At 40.6% G+C, this 24,957-nt stretch overlaps 1 protein-coding gene across 7 annotated transcripts in view; it reads left to right on the top strand.

Moving 5' to 3' along the window:
- Positions 1-24,957, top strand: part of ENOX1 (ecto-NOX disulfide-thiol exchanger 1) — a 352,618-nt gene that overhangs the window by 105,129 nt on the left and 222,532 nt on the right. For 6 of the 7 annotated variants that reach the window (XM_086881222.1, XM_086881220.1, XM_086881228.1 and 3 more), the window contains exon 3: positions 7,088-7,165. The gene's annotated coding sequence lies outside the window, so the exon portion shown is untranslated. Of the gene's footprint in view, positions 1-7,084; positions 7,166-24,957 lie in introns of those variants that run through there. The other variant, XM_086881232.1, reaches the window with a different exon arrangement.

The following is a 24,957-nucleotide window of genomic DNA, read 5'->3' as shown; positions in this document are numbered from 1 at the left end:
AGAGATGCAATAACTGAATGCAATTCTCATCCAAAGTTTTATAAACAGTCCCACAGAAATAGAGGAGAGCATGACAGCTTGCAGGAAGGTGAAGGACAGAGACAGAGACTCTAGCCAGTTCCTCTTCTATTTTTGGAGGTCTTGGAGAGGAACTGGGCACAGAATACCACTGCTGACCTGTGGTTTGTCCAGGACTGCTGTGGTTTAATGCCAGCCAGCAACTAAGTACCATGCAGCCACTCCCTCACCCCATCCCCCATCACCCCTCCCTGTGGGAAGGGAAATTGAGAAAAAACGTAAAAGTCGTGGGTTGAGATGAGAACAGTTTAATAAATACAGTAAAATAAAACTTAATATTAATGATAACAATAAATAATGCTGCTAATTATGATAATAGTAGTTATTGTAATGAAAAAAGAGGAGAGAAATAAACCCCTTGAAAAACAAGTGGTGCACAATACTGTTGCTCACCACCCACTGACCAAATGCCCTGCCCATTTCTGAGCATGATCTTCTATGGTATGAAATATCCCGCTGATCATTTGGGATCATCTGTCCTGGCCATACTCCCTCTCAACTCCTTGACTGGGAGAGCAGGGGAACGTGAACAATCCTTGACTCAGTGTAAGCACTAGTTAGCAACAATTAGAACTTCGGTGTGTTATCAGCCTTGTTCTCATACTACATGTAAAACACAGTGCTCTACCAGCTACTAGGATGAAAATTAACCCTATCCTAGCTGAAACCAGGATAAGGACACAGCTAATAGGCAAATGATGCGGACTGGCTGACTCCTGTACTCCTACATGGGGTCAGTAAGCAGGATCCTGAACAAGATGCTCAGAGTCAGGCAGGGCTGCCTGTCTTCCTTTGCTCCCTGCCTCACTGCCTGCCTGCCTGCCTGCCTTGGTAACACCCAGCTGCTGGCAGCACAGCAAGGAGGCTGGTGAGTATCATTGCATTAGCCATTATTAAAGGCTGTTAGCATTGTGTGCTGTGACATGTACCTGGTATTTATTACCTTTTCTCTGGATTGCATGGTATCATCTTGGACGGATGTGAGCCAGTTTCCAAATCCTGCCCTTCCTCTTTCCCTCCCATGTGTTCAAAATCCAGCTGTGTTCAGCAGGTGTAAAAGTGCTGACCTAGAGAGCCCATGACAGCCAGCTGCACTCCCCTATTCCCTTTGTCTCCTGTTTCCATCACTCATTTTTCAAATGGAGCAGTTCTGCTCTTTCTGGTGCTCAAAATGGGAACTGTGCTTCTTGGTGCAGAAACTTTCTGCCCTTGCCGTCAGGCACACAAGGACTTCATGTGCCAGCTGCACCGTGTTAGGAAAAGAATCACTTGTACATGTGTAGGGAGAGCCAACTAGTCTATAATTCAGTTTCAAGCATATAGTATGTTTTGCTCAAATAGATAATTAATTCAGTTCACCATTTGAAGTTTGTTATGAGAAACAGTCTCAGTAAGGCATTGTTCAGCAGCATAAATCCTAGTAAGTCTTTATAAGTATAAATTTTACTGTGGCACCTTCTGATCAGTGGAACAGGTCTTTTGCTGTCTGGTCATGTCACAGCTGCCTGGAGAAGGGCAAACAAAAGCATTAGTCTATCCATGAAAATACTCATCTTCCTTACCCAGCAAAGATTCCCCAAATTGCTGTTCACTGATAGCTTCACCCCATGGCCACCTTCCCACAACAGGTCCCTGGACTGAGGAGTCACAGAGGAATCAACAGTACAGAGGGATCACCATTTGAATTGCCTTATGCAGTAAACATGAGGCTGGGTTTCACTCTTTGGGTGCTGGTAGAGCCGGAGGTGAGGTAAGAACTCACAGATTTGGTGCTTGGATAGTCAGTAGAAGAAAAGACACCTGTCGTGCTCTGAGGGTTCCAAAAGTGGAGCAGCCTCTGTACTTGGCATTACAGAAATGTGGGTGAAAAAACACAGAGTGAAATGAAGGTGAAATTCAAGAATTGAACAATAAACAGCACCTGTTGTTTCTGTGCTTTTTGACTGTCATACGTGAAATGCCCAGACACAGATCAGGATACTGCTGTTCACTATTTTATTGCATTTGGCAAAACTGAGTATGAAGAAAATGCAACCTAAGAATCTCTGGAAATTGAGGGAGGCATGAGGCTTTTTTCTTTTTCCTCTGAAAATATTTTTTGTTCCTAGAAAAGTAAGCAGGACAGACAGAAAGGGGACATTCCCTTCACTGTCATGATACTGATGAATTAAGATATGCTGGGACCACGAGTCTAAACAAGGGATATGCTATGATGGAGTGTAACCATACTGAGTGAATTAGGTTGATAGCAAAGAGCTGTCTACAAGTAAGCAACTCTGCAACATCTCCATCCATCCAGGACATTGAGGATATCCCTGCATGCTCCAAGCCAAGTGTTGGCTTGTTTGGGGGCCGGGAATTGCTCTGTTGGAAATGACAGGCTGCCAAGCTGTTTTCCGAGATAGAGGAAATTTTTGCAGTGAGGTAAGAATTAAACTTTGTAGCCAAGAGTTAAACCATGTGAATCTGCGTCAAATAACAACTCTTTTGTGGTTCATATGGTATTTATGCATTTGTACCGTTAAAGAATAAGTCTTATTTGGAAATAGGTCTCAATTTTGAAATTTTGAAATATTTTAAATTTACCTCTTTACATACTGTTCTTGCACTGTAAAAAGGCATCATCTGCTGCTTTTAAAATCTACTCTAAGCAGTAAGACTTGAATAACAAATGCTACATTAAGCTAATAAGCATCTTTAGGCCAGTGGGTCATGGCACTGAAACTGCCTGTTCATGAAAGCTCAAAATTCATCAGTTTTAGAAACCCATGGAAGCACATAAATCACTCAAAATAAACCCACAGAGAAATTACCTCCCCTTCCCACTGCTGTCCTGCTGTGGGAAAGACCTTTTGCTATCCCTGATTTCCCCCCGGAGTGAAATCATATCCACCATTCAATACAAAATTAATAAAGGTATATAGAGCATGTTGAGCAAACACTGACATATCCCCAATGGTGAATTTACATCCCCCCATTCTGTTTAAAATTAATAAAGGAAGACAAGGCATACAAAACCAACACAGGAGAGTACGAAACCCCTTGCAAAGAGCCTGCCAAGGCTTGGCACTGAGGGCGGGCTTCCGTGCTGGAGTAAGCAGCTCTGAGCGTGAGGCAAATCACATGGTGGAAATGCTGGTTCCCTTTCTCAGGCAGGTTCAGGAGGGCTGCCTGGCAGCATGCCCAGTGGATTTGTCACTCAGGAGTGGGCATTGCCTGAGCTATTTGATGTGTTTGCAACATTTCTGTGGCATTCCCTCCTTCCTGGAGGTGATGTGGAGGATAAAAGATTCTGGTTCAGTTGGAGTCTTGGTTAGCTGCATCCCACCTTCCACTTGCCTTCTGCCCTTCCTTCTCCCAAAGGCACACTCTGCTGTCATCAGTGTGCAGTTTTGAGTCTGTAAAAAATGTTCTGTGATCTGAGCAGCCAGCCAAAGGCCTCATGGGCTGTTGTGATGGACCAGGGACTGCCAGAGTAAGGGAATGAAGGTATTGTGAATGTCTGTGGTATCTGCCCCCTTCAGAAAATTGCCTGATTTTAGTATAGAAAATAGGTAATGGTCCTCAAACACTCCTTAGATAATCTGACTCAATGATTATTTGCTTCTCAGGTACCTCTTTATCAACTGGGAGGCCTGGCATGGAGGTCAAACACCAGCAAGATGGGCTCTCACAGTTATCCTACAGAAATTAAATATAATCCCTTATACTCAAAGAAGTCATTAACCTCTTCTTTACCAGCACCTGTTACATGGGTACCCCTCAGAGCTGTGCCAGCCCCCTCTACAAGTGCCAGCCTTTGATCCTGCTGCAGAATCTTCCCACAACTGATCATGAGCAGTTGGAAACTGTCAGTTTTCAAAATGTTTATGGCCACACATTTCTGAAGAGATGAGCTGTCTTGTGTTGCATGCTGGCTTCAGATTAAACTATTCTTTATCACTCTGATGCTTTGTAGCGACCACTGGTTACTCTCAGGTTTGCAGCATCAGCTTCTCCCACCAGTTCATGTGCATTTTATGAGCCCAGAGATGTTTCGGCAGAAAGTGGAGCTGTGCCAAAAACAATTGTTCCTGCTTGTCTTCATGCTTGCCTTTTATTCTGTACTTGCAGCATCCGAAGAAGGGGAATGCTATAGCTGTGGCAAGGAAAAGCTGCCCAAACTGCTTTGCAGAGCGATGGCTGGTGTGTGTATTTACAAGTGTCCAGGAGCAATGTGTCAACTGCGTGTCTTAGGCTCCTCACCTACCAACTCCTCACACTGCCTCCACAGGAAATTGCACCAGTCTGTGGTGGTCTGTTGGACGCCTGCAAATGGTACCAGTTGCCACAGAAGCAGCATTTATTTGGGGACTGCCTTGCAAAGACTCCAGAGATGTTTTCAAGCTTGATGTCCCATGTGGGATCACACCAGGCATTAGGCATTCCCCCTGTGCCCTGTGGGACAGACCCACAGTGTCCTCCACCTGCCAGCACTTCAGTGGGCCCACAGTGGGGACAAGGCCAAGCTGCTAATCGATGAATTTCAGAAGTGTGTTTTGCAAGCAGTGCCTTTTAGCTGACTTAAGGGTGAACTGCTCATTTGGATGAGGAGCTGTGTATTAGGTGGGATGAAGCTGTTTGAAGAAAACATCTTCCTTCCAAGAAAATTCCTTTCTGTAGGCGAGTATTCAGTCATCTTTGTGACCTTTGTCATCCTCTCCTCCCTGGGGAGTTTACTCTGTGACCTTTGCTATTCTACCAAGGCGCCTCATAAATTATTATTCTTTTAAATGGCACTTAGACTGTCGTCGTGACTGCTAGCCTTGAAGATTTGCAGTCTGCCCTGTAATTCTGAGGGAGAAAAAATTGTTAAGTGACAGAAGAAATATTGTACTTCACGATAAAACTACTTTTGTGTTTCATTTTCCACTCAAGTCATTCATATCCCTGTCACTAACCTCATTCAGGTCAAGGGCTTGAGGCAGAGAACGGGCATAATATTTTTGGTCAGACTGATGCATCTGCATATTGCAAACATCTGTAATTTTGAAATTGAAATAAACATTGTGTTAAATCCTCAGGCAAATATTATCAAGGCATAATAGATTACTGAAGTTTGCATTTTTTTTTTGGCAATTCAGACCAAGGCTCTGTTGACTGGTTATTCCAGACATTAATGAACCTGTTTACACAAAGGGAGCTGCTCCTTATGGTTGCAAATTAGACCCCGGATTCTGAAAACTTCATAGGAAAATCTGTGGGCCAAGTAGTTGAGATAATAATGAAAAAATTAATCAGGCACACATTAAATGTGAAGCATGGAAGAAAACATCTGCAGCGCTCAGTGGATGTCTGGGTAACATACTTGCAGTGCTGTCTTGCCAGCTTACATCTGGAGTGGTTCATGAGAAGAGAACAGATGCTAGTGTGAAATAGGTCATCATAGCAGCAGGGCATCAGAACAGAGGCATTGCTTTTTTTATTTTTCTTGCAGTAACAGCTATTTCTTTTTATTCACACCAATTATGAAAATGTTAGCCAAGTATGCAATGTGAATGCATGTATTTTGACAAGCCAGTACTCCTAAAGGGTGTCAAGGTAAAAAAAAAAAAACAAAACTAACAAGGAGCCTTCAGAGAAGCAGCCCTTTTGCTGCCTCTGAGCACATACACACGGAGTATTTTTTAACAGATATAGTGATTATTTTTTGTTAAGATCATGATCTTTTTCCCCCAGTGCTTTATTTTGGTATTTAGTAGAGATGTTACTAAATGCCTTCTAGGTGGCAAATGCCCAGAAGCAAAGATGCTAATTCAGGTGAGTTTCATCAGTCATTTCAAAGGAGAGGTCACACAGATAAGAGAAATGAACACTACACAGTATGTGAAGCGGTGACATTCAATGGGCCCTTGTCACCAGCAGCCATTAGCATGGAGGCCTGCTGTTATGTTTCAGTGCTTTATGTGCTTTTCTTGACCAGTCAGGGAGCCTTCGGAGCACTGTAGCTGTTAGTAGCATACCAGTGATTGTTTCTTTCTTGAATGCATTATATTTTTAGTACCATTTCGATTTTTCTGTGTCCCCTTGCGCATCTAAATTTTAAAGAGAATCAAGGAATGCATAATTCATATCTGTCCCGGAGGTAATGGAATGACTCAATGATATCCGTGAAGGAGATGATTTTAAATTTCATGTCCTATGCAAGAGGTCATATTTATACAAAAAGTGCAAAAACTGGTCTCAGGGATACCCAGATCATTATCCTTACAATAATGAGTGTGGATTCCAGGGGGGAGTATCGCAGGAAGCTTTAGTGTCTTGTGTGTCACCATCCCTTATGTATGGTATCATGGTTGTCATGATTGAAAACTTAGCAACTGATAGATCTCAGGCTGTGACTTGTATTCTGAGTTGGAATAGCACTTGCAGGAGGTGTGAAAAGACAGGTTTGCTTTGATTCTGTTGAAATATTCATGCAAGATGTGAAGCATTTGTTTACTGCTGAAATTCTTTCCTTCATTTAAAGCAAAAAAACCCAATTGTTTATTGATGATGGGCAGAGCCCATCAGTAGATGCTTTGTCACACGGCACAAATCCACTAGACTATTTCTGCTCTCCTTTCCCAAAAGCCTAGAAGTGCCATGGCTAGAAATAAGTGTCTGGTTCTGTGATATGTCATATGTTTGAAAATGCACTTTAAGGTCTGTATTACAGACAGTTCAAAGGGAATATAAATTGGTGCAATATTCTCTCTTCTTTTCTAATCCAGCTCCATATATTCATTGAATTTTTACCCTGAAACGTATCTTTAAAAAAACTTACCACTTTGCATTTTATTTAACTTGGACTTTGCTGTATTTATATAATTGTTATGATCTAGCTGCTTCTGTAGTGTAAAATGTTTAACATCCTCTAAACCAATTCTACTCTGACTTTTAGCATTGTGTATCCAAGGAGAGAGCTGATCTTATTTGCTTTTCCTTTGGAAACTTCCTAGTTTTAACTCTTCTTTCCGCTTTTTTGTAGGATTGGCCATGAGAATTTGTGAGATTCCTTTGGAAATACTGTGATGGGGCCACTGAGAAGTTACCTTCCTGTGTACAGGTCTGTAAACTGTCTTGTGTTCTGACTATTTGTCATGGTTTAGGAATTATATTCTCCAATTTAGTGTTCAGACTGAAACCACTCCAAGCTATATGCTGCTCACTCCCCTCCTCTCTCCCTGGCTCTCTCCCTCCTTCCCTCCCCTTTTCTCTCCTCCATGGTGGACTGGTGAGGAGAATGAGTGCCACAAAAGATTAAGATCACAGATTGAGATAAGAACAATTTACTGGAAACAGCAATGAGATAAGAAAACGAACACTAACAGCAACAATACTAATGACAGAATGTGTAAGAGAAAGAAATCTTCTTGCTGACAACACATGGCCACTCCCCCTGCCACTGCTACCCCAGTCCAGAAGCGAGCTCTTCCCCCTGTCCTTGGAAGATGACCTGAAGCATACAGGATAACTTCTGGGTCCTAGCTGTACCTGTCCTGGCTGCTGCAAAAATTAACCCTGCCCTGTCTGGAACCAGGACAATATTTCAGCATATGCTAGAATGTTATCTTGTTTATCTTGAATACCTGCAAACCAAATCTAATTTTATGCTGGAGAAAGTGTTGTGAAAAATTATTTTTGTTTCTTGCCAGATACTTAGGACATAACTCTATTCTGTTAGTGCTGTACAGATGTAGAGTAACACATTTGTCTTTCCTTCGAAGTGAATGATTGCAGTTTATAGAGTTGAACTGCAGAAAGGAATTGGACCTGTATGTCATTTTCTTCTCACTGCTATGCCTTTCAGTATGTTTTGGAGCTGCATTACCCTAAAAGGCCCTGCAATCGATTGCTTCCACCCAGGCTGCTCAAATGTGAGCAGCTGACCACAGTTACAGCTGTGGATGTTTTCAGAGGCACACTTAGGAGAGGATCAGCAGAATTATTGGGGCTTTTGGGTCAGGAGGAGCTCAGGTTCATGGAAAGTTTACGAAAATGAAAAAAAAAAGTTCATATTTAAGAGACTGTAAAAAGAGCATAATAATAATGCCTTGACTCCTGTAGTGTAGGCATGGCAAGAAGTGGTGAGAAGCCTGTAGCTGTGTCCTTGTCAGCTGAAATGATAGTGTGGCCAGCAATCACTCTGATTTAGAGGGTAGAAAACACTCCCCTGCATTTCAATATGGTTTTCTATGCAGCTGTATAACAGAGAAAAATTTGATTTCTTACTGCTTTCAAAGCTGCTACTGAACAGCATTTTTAGAGAAATCTGCTAAGAAAAAACTGTGGGAATCAACTTTTCCATCTGGGTGGTCATACCCTCCTATCGGTCACACCTGGGATCTGTAGGAATTGTATGCCCTAAATAATAATTTTCAAAAATGTTCATTTTGGATTATGCTGTATTTAATTTGCTTGGTTTACCTTGGCATACTGTGGGTGTTACTGCTTTCCTTGTTGACTCTGTAGTCACATACTGTTTTATTAGTCTGTAGGAATTCTGCAGGGAAAGTAGCCTGTGAACCTTAAACAAAGTCAGATGGATTTAGGGGATGAGAGGTATCCAAAACAACTTTTAATTCATTCTTGGAAATGGCTGTGATTTGGTAATACCTTTTAAAGCCAACACAGCTCCAAGACACTTAAGAAACTCTTTGAACCTAGATGTAAACCTCACACAAGGGCACAGCTTCCGTAATGAGCCAAAGCCCTACATCAGACTGGTTGAGATACTGCAGATACGAATCTGATAGTGCCTTGGGCCTGTGTTGAGTGAAAGCTCTGTGTTCAAAAATAAGTAGCTTTTCAGTGTAATTGAACAACTGTTGAATGATCTGTGTCATCCTAAGGCTTTGACTGCACTGCTTCTTTCTTTAATGATGATATCCCTTCAGGCAAAATTTGTGGTTTTCTTAGACAGGGGGTGGGGACAAAGAAGTGCAAAACACTGGAAGACATTTGGCATGAAGGGAGAAAACTAGTTGCAGTGTTGGCATTTGTGTATTTTACTTTACTAGTAGCAACAGCAGCTTTATAAATTCTTCCTTTCCAGACCTGTCTATGAGTGTTGTTTGAATCATGGCTCACCTAAGGCTTCCAAGAGTTACTGCTAAAATTGCCAAAGCAAAGTGAGATTGGGCCTGTGTCTTAATAATGTAATACAAATGCAATTAACAGCTGCCATGTGGAGAAGTTTTAGGCAAGTCATTTGTCTAAAACACATTTTAAAAGTTTCCTTGTTCAGCATTCTAGTTCTTGGAAAATTGTGATGTACATACAAATTAGTATTGTGCCATTTAAAAAGAGGATAAATATGATACTGATTTGATAAATGTACATGTTAGATGTATGTGCATTAAGTGACCTAAAGTATTTGGGTATGGGTGTGCTGTACTTTCATTATAATGCAGAAGCAAAGGAAAACAAATTAAATTAAAAGGCAAGACAGTTCTACTGGAAAGGAGATAGAAGGTGTAATTTCCCCTTGGAAAGTCTTGTCCTGAGGTATTATCAAAAGGTATTAGTATTATTAGTAGTATCTATAAGGTATTAATGGATATTTACATCAATAAAAATGCCATCACAGATATATTTTTCATATTCTACCTTTGTGAGGAAGCTCCAGCAGTTACACAGCAGTGACAAAAGGCTGAACTCAGCAATCCTCATCCCGGGGTCTGTGTGAAACTTCTTCAACTGTGTAGGTATCTCTTGTACCACTTCTCTGCAGTGTCTGGTATTGACATTGAATGGAAACAGGATAGTGATCTAGCTAAAATAATTAGTTTAACTTGGGTCAGCTATTTCCACTTATCCCACATCTTTCACTGCAAATATCAAGACGTTTTTTTGTCATTTGTACGTATCTCCTCCTCTTGTTTTCTCAATCTCTTGTTTATTTCCTGCATATGATCCCTTAACCTGTTCTCTAGAGAGGCTTCTTACTTGTTTTTGCTTTGTTGGAGTTTTATTAATTCATTGCTTGAGTTTCTAAAGTTTTCTGTTGAGGTCACCAAATACCTCTTGGGGTGTCCTCAAACCTGTGCCCTCGACACCTCTGTGGTGAAACAAGTATCTTGGTTTTACAGGGAGCAGAGAAAAACAAAAGTGGTGATAGCAGTTCATGGCTACCACATGGTCAGAGGAGCCTCTGATCCCTGGGGCTGGGCTCCTCTGCCCTGTCCTCCTGTTACAACCTCCTGGACACACGGTCAGCATGGGCTGGCTCCTGGGCAAGTTTGGTGGGGGGAGCACTGCTCCGTTGTCTTGCTGCTTCGCAAGTGAAGAAATCATGACTGGCAAAACACCAATCTGTCAAAAAACATAGGAGGGAAAGGGAGAAGGGAGAGGAAGAGTCTAGGGAGGGCACTTCCACCCTAGCATGTAATCATGGCAGCTGTACCTTTGATCTCCATACCAGTGCCGCACATGGAGCTGCTACTGCACTGGATAAAAATGCAGCCATGCCTTAAAGGCATGCTGCCAGAAAGGCCAAACTCTCTGTGCCTCCAGGCTTTGCTCAGGGCTCAGCTGTCCCACTAGAGGCTCCAATGGAGGGCTGCAATGAGAAAGTGGAGTGAGCTGGTGCACAAACAAGGACTGTGGAGGAGCATGGTTATCTTTGTGCATCTTATATGTAAATTACCTGGTTACAAAAAGGCAGGAAGGATGTTACTGCCTGGAAATATGCCATGTATGCATTTGATGCATATATTTTAATTGCTGAAAAGATGGAAAAAAATAGTTTGGTAGCTGGAGAAAATCTGTAAGCTAGATGCTTGAAGGAAATATGGGAAGATAAAATAGGAAGGTGGGGGAAGTGAATCTCTCAAAGCTGCCATGGAGGGAGAATTGTATTTTATTAGAACAGAAATCCAAACAAGACTGTGATTTTGTAAAGACTCTTGTGTCCAAATCATGAGTCTTATTTACGAGCTAATTATAAATACAATGAGCTGGTGCAAGGACTTGAGCACAAGTCTTGTAAGGAGTGAGCTGAGGGAGCTGGGGGTGTTTAGTCTGTAAAAAAGGAGGCTCAGGGAAGACCTTATCACTCTCTACAACTGCCTGAAAGGAGGGTATAGTGGGGTAGGAATTCATCTCTTGTCCCATGTAACAAGTGGTCGGGTGAGAGGAAGCAGCCTCAAGTTGAACCAGGGAAGGTTTAGATTGGATACTAAGAAAAATTTCTTCACAGGAAGGATTATCCAGCACTGGAATAGGCTGTCCAAGGAGGTAGCGGGGTCACCATTTCTGGAAGTGTCCAAAAAACATGTGGCACTTAGGGACAGGGTGGGTGAGCATGGCCGTGCTGGGTTAACAGTTGGTCTCGATGGTCTTGGAGGTGTTATCCAGCCTCAACAATTCGATGATTTTATATGCATTTGTTACTTTAATTTTTGAATGTTGGCTCAGAGTGTCTGTTACCACCAGCTCTGGTTTTTTTGTTGCCCACAGCAAGATACAGAACAAGTTATTATGAGGAAACCTAGAATGGCAGTTTGCTCACCTCAGTAAGAGCTGTGGCCAGAGGAACTGCAAGAGACTGAAATTCATATGTATGCAGGGAAAACAAACCAGCAACCAACCCAGGCAGCAGATTGACCTTCTACTGGATTTTATGTTTTGAGTTATTTTCAAAGTATTTTTAGGAATGGTCACAAGTACCTCCTCTGCTAGAGGAACAGTCCAGAAACATCCTTAAATGTTAGACATCCTAAAATCCCTGTTGTTTAATGTTAGCTGCTTCCTAGAAGAATGGGAAACCAGTTGAGAGATTCCTACAAATGAAGCCAAGTTTTCATAGGCTCAGATTAGGAGTAAGGCTCTTGTCTCACTCCCATGCCATCATCTTCTGCTGTTAAGTGGCACTTTGATGATAATCTTTGCCGATCTTAATTCCCGAGCCATAACATAAAAAGAAGGAAGATCTTTAGTGTCAATGGTGAAGAACACCTTAGGGACACCAAAGATAATTTGGCTCATTTGCCTTCACTACCAGAAAGAGCAGATAGAGTTGTCTAGATAATCAGAGAGAGATGTTTATACAGTCTTCCAGTGAACAATATTTCAGTGCACCCCATGTAATTTCTTCCAGACCTATACAACACCTGAGTATTTTTAAAATCCATGTTGTGCTGTTTGCTCCACAGGAAGCCATTTGGAGTCTTATTTATAGTGAAGCTAGAGAACAGTTGAACATAACTTTCTTTATGGTAATCTTTCAAATATTAGAAGAGAAAATGACTTTACATTGTAGCTGATTTAAGTTGTTCATCTCTTTTTCAGAATAAGCATCTGCAGATCTTACAGTTCCCATTTCAAATACTTTTTCCTGTCTTTTTCCTTCCATGTGTCCTTCCATGTATTTCCTTACATAAATTCTTCATACAAGTGCTGATTAAGAAGCTGAATATAGTCAATAAATGCGACTTTCAGATAATACAAATTATATAAAATAAGCCCAGAATTTAGAAGTTCAATAATTAATTATGGAGCTGCACCCTCAGCTAAAATGACCCCATATTTTGTCTCAGCTGCGTGTAAAGAGTCACTGCTAGTGCCTTTTCTCTCTTCCATCAGCTAAACTCTCTCAGTGTGATGCTGGGTAATGAATGACACTGTTGGAGAAGCACTAAGTGTGCAACTGATGGCTCTCAGCATATGGATAATGGCACATCTTGCACCTTTTCATTGCCCACATTCTTTCTGCACAGAGATAGCTGAGCAATAGATGAGGTGAAATGGTGGCCATAGCACATTTAAGAAACAATAATTGTCCATTAGGTCCCTCTAAAAGAAAGACAACAGAGAACTGCTAAGTTTTTTATCCCTAAGGCCCTCAGAAGAATCAATCACACCTCATGAATAATAATAACAGAAAAGGGAGGACAGCTGTTCAACTGAACATCATCAGTATTGACACCTTCCAGGAGGAATAATCCCCTTGACCAAAGCAGGTGTCAAAAGAAGATAAAAGTCATAAGCTACAGATCCAGTGAGAGTCTCTTGCCATATACAGAAAGATATGAATTGATTTAACTTCTGAAAAGCAGTCAAAACATCTTCTCCAGCTGAGAGGAGAAATCCGCTGTCACCACTACTGTTCAAGTCTCCAGAAACAGCAGTGAAACTTGATGAGTTAGTACTTAGAAAACAAGGACTATTCATATGGCCAAGCTCCAACCAAAATGAACAGTTAAAAACCAAGCCTTTATTTTTTCCACCACAGCATAGAACAATGTTGGCAGGGTTATGTCCTTTTCTCCTGCTTTTTTTAGTTAAAGTATGGAAAAAGGCTACCTGTTAAAATAGTAAACATTAAAGGATTCTTTTGAATTAGTTTACATGAGAGCAAATCATAGAATCTTGGAATCATTTAGGTTGAAGAAGACCTTTAAGATCATCAAGTCCTACCCTTACCCCAGCATTGCTGAGTCCACTACTAAATCATGTCCCTAAGTGCCACATGTACATGTCTTTTAACAACCTCCAGGGATGGTGACTCCACTGTTTTCCCTGGGCAACCTATTTAAATACTTGACAACTCTTCTAATGAAGAAATTTCCTCTAATATCCTAGCTAAACCTCCCCTGGTGCAACTTGAGGCCATTTCCACTTGTCCTGTCAATTGTTATTTGGGAGAAGAGGTTGACCCCACCTCAGTACCCGCTCTTTCCAGGCAGTTATAGAGAGCAATAAGATCTCCCTGAGCCTCCTCCAGGCCAAACAGCCCCAGCTCCCTCAGCCACTCCTCATAAGACTTGTGCTCTAGAACCTTCACCATCTTCCTTGGTCTTCTCTGGGCATGCCCCAGCACCTGAAGAGACCAGAAGTGAACACAGCACTTGAGGTGTGGCCTCAGTAGTGCTGAGTGCAGGGGGATGTAACTACCCTAATCCTACCGGCCACATAATTCCTGACTGATGGTGAGTTTGGTCCTGCAATTAATATAGTCACAATGCTATCAACATTAGAAACTGCCTGTGTATCCAGCTCCTTTTTGTCAGCCTTGTAAAAACTCTTTGACACTAGCTTAAATTAGGACCAAGATTTGTTCAGAACTCAAAACTGAGCAAAGTCGAATCAATATCATAAGTAATAGTAAGGCAAAGTCTTGATTTTGGTAAAGTTCCAGCCTTTTTCTTGGCTGAAGTGTAGCACATAAAGCACTTCTGGGATTGGGAGTCCCAAGTTACACTGCTCCAGAATGACTCAGGTTTCTAGGCTTAATTATCACTTCAGAAAAGGGAAAATACAGAGAAAGTGACTAGTAGATACCACAAGTTAAAAAAACTAACCAGAATAAAAAAGCAAAACTTAAAGGAAACCATGTCAGCTTTAATATGGTTTGTTGGCTGTATAGAAGAAACAACCCAAAAATGGCTGTAGGCAACCATTCAGGAAAGAATGTGTTCCTACTTAATGTCATTGATCCCACATTCAGAAAAAAACCCAAAAAGACCACTGAATATTGAGCTCAAGAAGTGTTATGAGAATCTGAGGAATCTTGACCAACTTTGCTCAAATGGCAAAAATGAAAGTAGAAAGATGAAAGAATATCTTGGGTCAAGCTACTCTTTAACTTTGAGCCTTCAGAAAACTATTAAAAATTAACCAAGGAAAAGGTAATACATACCATTGCTCAAAATATCCAAGAATTTAAAAAAAATGTTCTTCATCTAAGTAGCCACAGGTTTTTTCCTAGAACTATCCTAGAAAATTAGGAAGTTGCTTGAGGGTCCTGCAGCTGTATCAGTTGTACTGACACTTCCCATTAGACTTGTGGCTGACCTATTTCTGAGGGCCTCCACTAATGGTGATTCTCTGAGCAATTAATTCCAATGCCTAATTTCCCTTACAATTAGAAAAATGCTTTTTTTCTTTTCTCAATGTGTGAGTTACTTCTCTCCTCCCTGCAACCTTTGTTCTTGCAGCCATATTTTCAATGTGCTTCACCATGTTTCCCCAGGTTTTGTCTTCTTTGCATTAATTAACAAGTTATTCCTTCAATTTTTGGTCATGTTTTTAAGAGTACTCACTGTCAGGCAGTTACGTCCTCCTTAAAACGTGACATCCAACACTTCACCTAAGGACATATTTGAACTCTTTCCAAAACAAAGTAATAAGGCAAAATTCCCTCTTGTGTCTTGTAGTTAACATTCTTTTTTATATTTCCAATCTGATATTCATGCATATGTGACAGTGTCTGTTGAGGCTTGTGATCCACTGGCTAACCTGAGGTCTTGCATAGCAAGATGAGCCTATTTGGTTATTTCCCACCGAGTGTTTGCTAAGTTAACTGTTTCTGACCTTGCCTCTCAAAGTTAATTGCCAGCAGCTCTAAGATTTTCTCAGTCAGTGATATATGTATTCTAGGGCAAAATTTGTAAGGCCTAGACAATTTGAAAAATTTTAACTTATCTCAGTTCTTTCTAATCTATTTTTTCCTATTACAAACTGAATTGGAATGCCTTTGTCTTCAGTGTTCTCTTTTGTGGCTCTCTGATCACCACTGATTCTGCAAATAGCTTTTCCTCCTGATGTGTGGCAAACCAACTGTCTTCTCCCTCTTGCTAATTGTAGTTTCTTACTATTGCACTTAGTGGTTTTAGTAGTAAATTTTTCTGCCTTTACAGCCCCCAACAAAAGTTGTTGGAATTTCTGAAAACATTAATGTATAGATGAAGGGCTTTGGGAGACAATTTTCATAATATGGGACTTCACAGAGGCACTAGAATTACAAGAGTAGTTGAAGGTAGTTATGACAAGTTGCACACAGATTCTTACAGTCTCAGAGAAAACCTGACCTGATCTAATTGAAACAAGAACCAGCACCAGAGAGAAAAAAAGAAATCATTTCAGAGGGACCAAGGATCTTGAACTCAAAAGTTAAGGAATAAATCTAGGAGAGGGCTAACTCTGAAATATGGCATCCTGTTTGCAAAATTGGCTGATATCATGTGTTTTGCTTAAAGGAGTCTTAGTTGCTTAATAATGCCATTCTTTCATGCTTTAGAGCCACTAATTCACTTAAGTTAATCATGATGTTCTGTATTCCTGTCAGTCCATGAAAACATCCTGAGTGTTGCTCTTTTCACCCAGCTTTTTTACTCTTTTGATGTGACAAGGAAACAAGGGGAGAAGAGAGAGGAGATGATTACAGAGTAACAGATTAAAGACATAGTTTATTCTGCAATGGGTTATGTAATTTCTCAATATTCCTTTTTTTTTTTTTTTTTTTGAGGGTTGTCAGCAATGTTTCTGAAATCATGGCCAAAGTTCTGCAGACCAGGTCCTGTCAGGCTCTTGTGTCTGTCACACATGAGTGAGATCAATCAAATACCCTATCTGTTCCCAATGAAGTGTAGATATACAGAGAGATCTGGCTGTTCTCTTGTTCTGGGGCATGAAGCATTTTGAGCCTCTGATCTTTCTATAATCCTTCCAGGAACATTCCCCTTTATTGCTAGAGGCCTTTGCCTCCAGATTTTGTAATGGTCACTCTTGCAATTCTTCCACCATTAATGCACTCTTGATTTTTCCATCTCTGTAGTTCTGTGTACATGTTGAAGTGAGTTGGGATTTCTGTCTAGGAAGTTTGTCAAGAGCCTTACAGTCAGCAGGCAGCTTGCAGTGCCACAGCATGGGCTTCCAGAAAAAAAGTCAGTGTTTGATAGCCAAATGCAATATAGTATTTCAAGGTCTTCAAGTAGCAAAAAAATCTCCACAAGTCAACATAGATGTCCTTCATGACAGCATTTTCTCTCTTTGGAGGTGTTTCACTGGATATTCTGAAGATTCACTTGACTGCTGACAGTCTCACCAGTGAATGAATGCATGATGTGCTTAAGACTGTGGAGTCTAAATCAAAGTAGAGGGTTTTAACTTAGCAGCCTGTGGCTCATTCAGAGGCTTTTCCTCACTTCCTTAGTCCTCCACTTGTACTCCCTTCTGCAGAATTTCCCCCAATGTTGAAATCCTTGGTTTATATTTCAGTCTAGCAGGATTCAGGTGCCTAGTGTGAGTCCATAGGCCTATGGCTAAGGGTTTACCTCTACACAGTGGAGGAGTTCCCTGTGTCCATTTTCCAAGCCAACCAGAAGCTGTGTAGCACAGTTAGCAAGATGCTGAGTACAAACTAATAAATTGCCATGATTGGCAGTGTTCATTAGCTCTGACTCAGTGCAGTCAACTTGGCTCAGCGCTGCTGGTGAGTTTATGTGGCTTCCAGTTGTCTCCAACCCAGAACAGAACAAACACTCAGCAGGCTGTTGTCATCACCCGCACCGTGCAGGCACCTGCTACAGTAGACTGCACAACATTTAAAGCCCCACAGAGCCCTGGAAACAAAGTATTCTGTGTGCAGAGAAGAAGCCTCCTTCAGTGGATTATTGTCTCCTGTCCCTTAAAAGTCCCACCTCAGTTTCCCGGCTACCCCTCGGGCGTGGGGCAGCCCGTGCTGTGAAGGCGCATTGGTGCCAGCTGGCAGGGCTGCCCACACCTGCCCATCGGCTGTTCCCAGGCACGGCTCACGTTGGCTGCTCTGCCTGCCTCCCTCTCCCTAGGCAGCAATTTGTGTGCAGCTTCACCGTCCGGCTGCTGGTTTTCATTAAACTTCCAGTAATGAAATTACCTCTTGTGACTTCTCTCCAACTTTTATGCTGGCTCAAAAGTGGGTTCAGATTTGCTGCTGCCCCTGTTCTGCCAGGAAAGGTGTAATAGATGGACAGGCAGAGGTTCAGTTAAAAATAACCACAGTGAACGAGAATCAGACTTGCTCTTTGCACTTAGGCTGCATTTTTATATTATTTCGATACTGTATTACACAGATCTGATCTGGGAGCATACTGCCTTCCAGCTCTCATTTCCACACTCATCACCAGAGGCTGCCCTCCCTTTGGCAGAGCTTAAAGGCTCAGCAGATTCTTTGTAAGTGGGAACTGAGAAATGATTCAAGTTAAAAGAACCATTTTTTTCCAAGATTTTTTTTTAATGACCCTAGTATGGTTTCGGGTATGGCCAGGCAAATGACTGAAGTGAGGCAGCTGGAGGGATGTGGTGGATGGGGGAATGGGTCAGAAACAAGGCCCTGTGCTACTCACCAATGTCTGGAACTTTATATCCCTCAGTGCAGTGCTATTACCAGAGGCAAATCCCCTTTCCTTAGTCTCCTTATTTCTATGTGTTTTGTCTTCACAGTTCGGTAGCTTATAGGAGCTGGTCTCAGGAGAGAAATTTAACAATAAAAAAATTTGCATACTAATGGAAACGTTTTTACTAGAAAATTGAAAATTTTGCATGTTCTTGCTGTCTTGATGTTCTTCTATATTTGTGGCTTTCATAACTACATGATCTCCTCAGTACTTTGTTCGTATTCCTTGTTCAATGTGGGAGATGACCGAAAATTTTCACTTTAGGTCTTCCAAGAAGTGAGATAAAGAACAAAAAAAGTTTGATCTGAATAAGATTTAACTGTATCTTGTGGTCTGTAGCTGAGTCAATTACTTTGGGTATCAATAATATGAAAAAATCTTCACGGCCACTTTGGCTTGGCTGTAAAAAGTGACAAGTATAATGAGGAACATAAGTCCCATTGCCTTAATATTTGTTTTGTTTTCCTTCATGGAAAGAGTTGACTGATGTGACTGGAGCATTTTGCCTTTGGGATTATTACTAGCTTCTTAATCAATCAAGTAAATCTGAGTAATTTGACTATGTTGCCAACTCTTCTCTGGTCCCCACTCCAGCTGAGACAAGTTATAGATTGGACAAGATTTGAAATGACATTCCTTTTCCAAGCATTGTTTGGTGAAGAAGCAAAGAGCTGTTACTGCTTTAAGAGAATCTGTTACCTTGTCCTCTACAAGAAAGGCAACAGCAATCTTTTCCAATAATGCACCCGTTATCTCCCTCCTGGAATTTATCAGGCAAGAAACATATTGATCCAATTTGCAGGTTGCAGCCTGTAGTTCTCTAAATATATCCAAACCCCTGGCACATGATGATGGCCAGAACTTAGTCTGAATTTAGTTTGCAGACATGTACCTACCCCCACTACTTTCTCCCTTGTGGATTGCTGTTCTTTTTACAATCCAAGCAACTTAAAGCAGAAGAAAATTTCTTTGTTTAAATTAATTTTTTTAACTCTGTTCCTTAGGAAATTATCTTACAATGTTTTTCTCCATGATTTCTCACCAGCTGTGAATTTGGAGCAAAAACATACTGTGTGGAAGTGTATCCAAGCAAAATATGCTTAATTGGAGTTGAAAAAAAAATAAAATCTAGAAACTTTTTTCTATTTATTATTTATAAATTGTTGTCATTTCTTAATGGAAACAGTATTTTGTTTACATAGAAGTGGCACTTCACTTTTAATCTCTGGGCCTGTTCTTTAGGATTGCTTTTTAAGATAACAGACACGTTATACTTCTCAGAAAACGCTGTTGTAATGATTCACTGTGCTTTACCCATCATTATCAAACAAAAATGAATGTGAAATCATTCATTTTCTGATCGATTTAGAGTGTGACAGATAAATCTTCCTTGTTTGTTAGAAACCACTTACAGAGGCTACTATGGCAACAAAATTAATGACAAAGAAGAAAGCTGTTAATTAATTGTTCAGGCTGACTAGAATAAGAAAATCCTGAATCTTTGCTAAATCCATATACTACCATCCCAGTCACTCTTGGTTATTTATTTGAAGAGCATCTTTTTACTGTGCTGGACAAAGACTTTTATGATAATAGAATTGAGAGGGCACATGGACTTCATTAGCCTTCCCCCTGTGATCCCATTGGACGTGATGGCTGAAGTTTGGGTCGTGCTCACAATGATCCCCTCAGCTGCTGATAATTTGATGAATAAAGCTGATAATTCCTTTAGGTCACTAAGGACATAAACAAATAGGAGTAGTCCCTGCCTCCAGAGGTTTACAGTCCACAAAGCTGATATGTGCCAAGCAAAAAGTAATACATTGGGATGCTGGCAAAAAAGGGCACTTTCAATAGCTTTTTGAAATAGTCCTGGGATGCTGCCAGAGAAATTATGTTGATGTGTGTTTGTAGGCATGAGATGAGTTGAGGAATTTGTGATCTCCCCAGGAAGAGAGGAAGAGCTCTTGGGATGCTATAGGCAGTTAAGTATAAAAACTACAGCAGTTTCCTTACTGCTAAAGTTTGCATATTATGCTCTGTAAAGCAGGATTGATATGTTTTCTACAACAGGAGGATCAGCCAACAAACTGATTTGAGGCGTAACTTATGGAGAAACTGATCCATTTTTCTTTCCAGAATAAATTACAGTTTGAGAAAATAAATACATCTCTATAGAGAGTTCAGAGCATGAAAAGTTTAGGCACTGTCCATTTTTATATTTATTTAACTGAAAGAGCCAGTCATATATTGGAAATGCAGATGGGCAGAACCTTGCAAGGTCTATTGCCATATGTCCAAAACTCTGTTTTTCCAGAGAATTTTGATAGATGGGTAAGGTGCCTGCTGTTTGAAGTGGGGTGAGGAGATACCATGTAGCAACAGGATGCTCCTTCTCCCTTCCCATGTGGCATTGTTTACTTTCTTGTCAGCTTTCCAGACATATGACAATTGACCTTCTAAAGTATCACATCTATGGAAATAGAAGCTTATGAAATGTGAACTGGAGAAGCAAAGAGTACCCACTTTGAATTCCACAATTAAATTCCTTCAACAGATGATTAGTCTTCACAAAGGCAACAATTTTGCCTCCAAAAAAATTAGGAACAAGCTTCCAAAGCTGTGACAGGAATCAAAAGTAGCAATTGAACAACTGAGAAGCATTTGCTTTTCTGTAATATTCCTTCAATAAAGAACTAAAAGCATATTACTGAAACAAAAGAATAAACCCAAATGCTGCTTACAACAGTGTATTACATTTTTCTCCTGGTGGAACCCAAGGGGTTATTACTCTAGTGGCTCTTTCCCCACTAGGTTACATAATTTCTCTATTAGATTGAAAGGTTACACTATAAAACAAAAGTGCTGAGAGTTGGCATTTCCAAAAAAAAAAGGTGCTGGTGGCTGCTCACAAGCAGTGCAGAAGTCTGCTCCATAGCAACATATGTAGGTTTGCAGCACTACACCTTATCTTCTTCTCTCTGCCATGTATGTGTGCACATATATATGTGTAAGTGTAGGGGGTTGCCTATTGTTCAGGACATGATTGTGGTCCCCCAGTTGTTTCTTGGACAAAACTAATTTATGTCACGTGGCTAAGAGGGCTTTGTGGGTACATGTGGTGATGGCTGTATTGGGTAAGCAATGTCTGCTGAGAGGAGGCGCTCTCTAACTTGAAAGTAGACATTAGGATATTTCTTCCCTTCTCTCATTCTAATGTTTACAAATCTCAGCTGATTTTTGCTAGCTAAGGAAGAGAAGAGGAAAAAGCCTCCATGCAAATAACATCAAGGGGATTCCTTTTCAGTCAGCAATAAAGATATCAAAGGCCATCCTGTTTTCCAGGTGCTCTTCTGTTTCTGCCACCTATGATATCTACACCAAACATGGTGCCATCAGTCAGCTGCGGTGTGGTGGATTCATGCATATTTACCAATTTGCAAATTATGCATGGAGAGCTCTTAGCATAGCTGTTTCTTTGTCTTTCTGCTTTTCTTCCTTCACTAATGATTTAAAATGTTTACATGCCTAGCATCAGAGGCTGTATTCTATGCTTGCCGTTTGCCTTTGTACACCAATTAGGTCTTTGTAATTTAAATGATGTTTTATTTGTTGATTTGGGAGCATCCTTGTTGGTAGAATGAGGTTTTCTTCATCCTGCAACTGTTCTTTGATATAATGATTTATTAAGGTACTAGGAGAAATATTGATCCTGCTAATAGCTTCTGCTTTGCCACAGAATGCCTTGCATTCTACTCGCTGAAAGGGCCATATTCCTTTCCTCATCATCTGATTGACCATAAATGCTTTGGCCTTTCCCCAGCAATTATCACACTTACCAAAGCCGTGGGTAAAAGTCAAGTATTTATAGACTAATTAGAGAATTCAGCATGTCCAAATGTGTACTTTACATAGCACAAAGAGTTAGAGGACAGCGCTTTGAAATTACGGAGTGGGTCCATACCGGCCAAAAACGAATTAGCAAATTCAGGGAGTTATGTATTTATTATCGATTAGGACAATCTTTCTGGGAATTGCTATGTGGATTTATGTGCTGGGCCTGTGATTTATTAATGGCATTTATGCTTACATTACATTGGTATTTTCCACTGTGTTCTCTGTCATCTATTCTAACCTCCTCTTTCTTGAGAAAGCTTTCTAATGTTAATGCCTGCTAGGTGGTGGGGAAGGCATCAATTTTGTAACCCAGCTGATTCCTTTTGTACTTTTTATTAACCACCTAGCAAAATGCATTATTTCTGTAGTAACTACAAATGCTGAAAGGGAATAGGGGACAGCTCCATAGAAAATATGGGACAAGGCTTTTAAGGGTTCAGCAAAATGAAGCCATGTGGAGGCGGAGGTGACCTGATTGGCTGTGGATTTGTGTCTCCATTAGGCTGCTTAAGAATGCTTAATGCATTAATGAATGCATTATGCTGTGGCTATAGCATTACAAAGAACGGTTTCCTATATTTAATCTTATTGGGGCATCCAGTTTTATCCCATTTTGCCCTGTTGGGGTATCTGTAGACTTGTGTTGCAAACTTATAACAGTTAGTGAAAACACATTAGTAGAATCATGCTAATTTTTATGCTTCACAATTAAAACTAATTTCTGGCTATTTCAGGATCAGAAAGGCTTTGCCTGTAGGGAGAAGATTATGAGAAATAGGTTTTTTGTAGTCCTTTAAAATTTTTCCTCCAGTGAAGACTGCTGAAAAACAGAACACAAAGCAAGTTTTGCTGCTGTTTTTGATGCTGATAAATGTCGCTTGCTCCTGTGCAATTACATACTCCTGAAACTCTGTCCAGAAAGCACAGAGTAGAAGAATATTGTTGCCTTGCATTAAGATCTGTATCTTGAAATACGCATGTATTAGTCTGTTCAAGATTTGTTTTCAGTTAACATTTGGTACTTGTGTTTTATTTTGCTAAGTGTGAGCACTGTTGCTAGTGAAGCTGTCACATAGGTGAGAGGACTTTTGTCACCCACATGAGAGCTAGTCACCCTGCATAGCCAGTGGAGACAAACAGGCATTTCTAGGACAAGAATAATCTCAGCTTTAAATAGACAGGCAAAATAAATCAGATTCATCACAACCTAGAAGTGTTTCTCTCTGTTAACAGTGAAGGGAGCTGTAAGTGAGTAGCTCAGAGGGAAGTGTCCACAGATCAGTGAGATGAACCCATACTGGTGTGGTATGTGGGCTGAGTTACCCTCTGTGAGTCCCCAAAGGAAAGAATATATTGCTGAGAAAGTCTGGACAGCATACTCAAACTCAGTTCCAATTTTTTAGATTATCTTAATTAGCTGAGCTCTGTCCTACAGGTCCAGCCAGGTTGCTGGTGGTCTGGACCTAATTTGCATGTAGGAGGTGGGTCTTTTACAGGTGTAGATCTGTACAGCTCCATTACTGCCAGCAGAGCTCTGCTGACTGCACCAGCACAGGATCTGATCAGCAGAAAGGTAGCTCTGCACCTGAATTACAGCAGCAGTCAAGGGGTGAGATTTTATCTTTCTTTAAGCAGGATAATGTGATCTATAGCTGGGCCTAGTTCCAGCCACAGTAGCTGACTGTAATGGGGGGGGGACAAGGGAAGGGGGATCCCCTTTGCAGTAAGTGTGTTGTAAGTTGTACCCAGGTGCTGTGTTTAAATCACTGTTACCCATATGGAGGGAATGGAAAGGATCCCAGCCCATGACCAGCATTGTCAGTAGACGCCCTTAAGTAATTTCTCTACAGCAACATATCTTCATCTCTGAATGTTAATTAATAATTGATCTTGTTATGTATGTAGAGGACTCCCTATAATTCAGTTCTCTATATTTATGTCTCATAAATGACTCTGCCTTGTCAGATTTTATGGTGAAATAGTAGATCCAAAAATTAACATAATGTAACAACCAAATCGCATATATAGCCTTGATCTGCAAACTCTTTTGCCCATGAATAATTTTAGTTATTACAACTGAACTCACTGGGACTTATATATGCTTTTGCAGGATGAGAGCCACAATGTTTATTAAATTAATTTCTTTCATACACTACATGTTTTCAAATGAAACTAATTTATCTGTCATGTATCTAGGCATTTTTCAGCATATATTATGTAATTAATTTTTAAAGTGTGGTTCTAATGAATCAGAGGCCTAAGTAATATTTAAAGTAGATATTTAGATAAAGCTGAATCTCACTTCACGTTATGAAGGAGAATATTACTTTGTATATGTGTATGCATTATACTGTTTAACATGTGTTGTTATATATGCAGTTAAAAACATCTATGCGTAGCTGGGCATATATAGGTAGATATACATGCATAGGTGCATGTAAGACTTGCTGTCTCCATACATATATCTGTATTTATATTTATATAGCTGTGCAGATTCTCTATGTTTGAAAATGCAGACAGTTTCTTCTTACTAAATATATGCACACCCAGGTATACTCATGCTAGTCTGACTCAAACCCATCTATCTTCGCTCTCAAATAAAAAATCTTACTCTATTTCTGGAGTTTAAAAAAAGCATTCCCCTTGTGAGGACTGGCGGCTTTGTAACTCTGTGAAGAAGGAAACTCATAAGATTCAGTTCTAATACTCACCCAGAACTTCAGTGTGGACAAATGTCATTTGCTTTGTGTCAGCATGTTGTGAAGCTGAAGAAATGTTGCACTTTGTAATGACACTGTGCTTG

This window comes from Cyanistes caeruleus, chromosome 3, assembly GCF_971803275.1.
Source record: "Cyanistes caeruleus chromosome 3, bCyaCae1.hap1.1, whole genome shotgun sequence".
Taxonomy (NCBI): domain Eukaryota; kingdom Metazoa; phylum Chordata; class Aves; order Passeriformes; family Paridae; genus Cyanistes; species Cyanistes caeruleus.
This window is presented reverse-complemented; position numbering and strand designations above follow the sequence as displayed.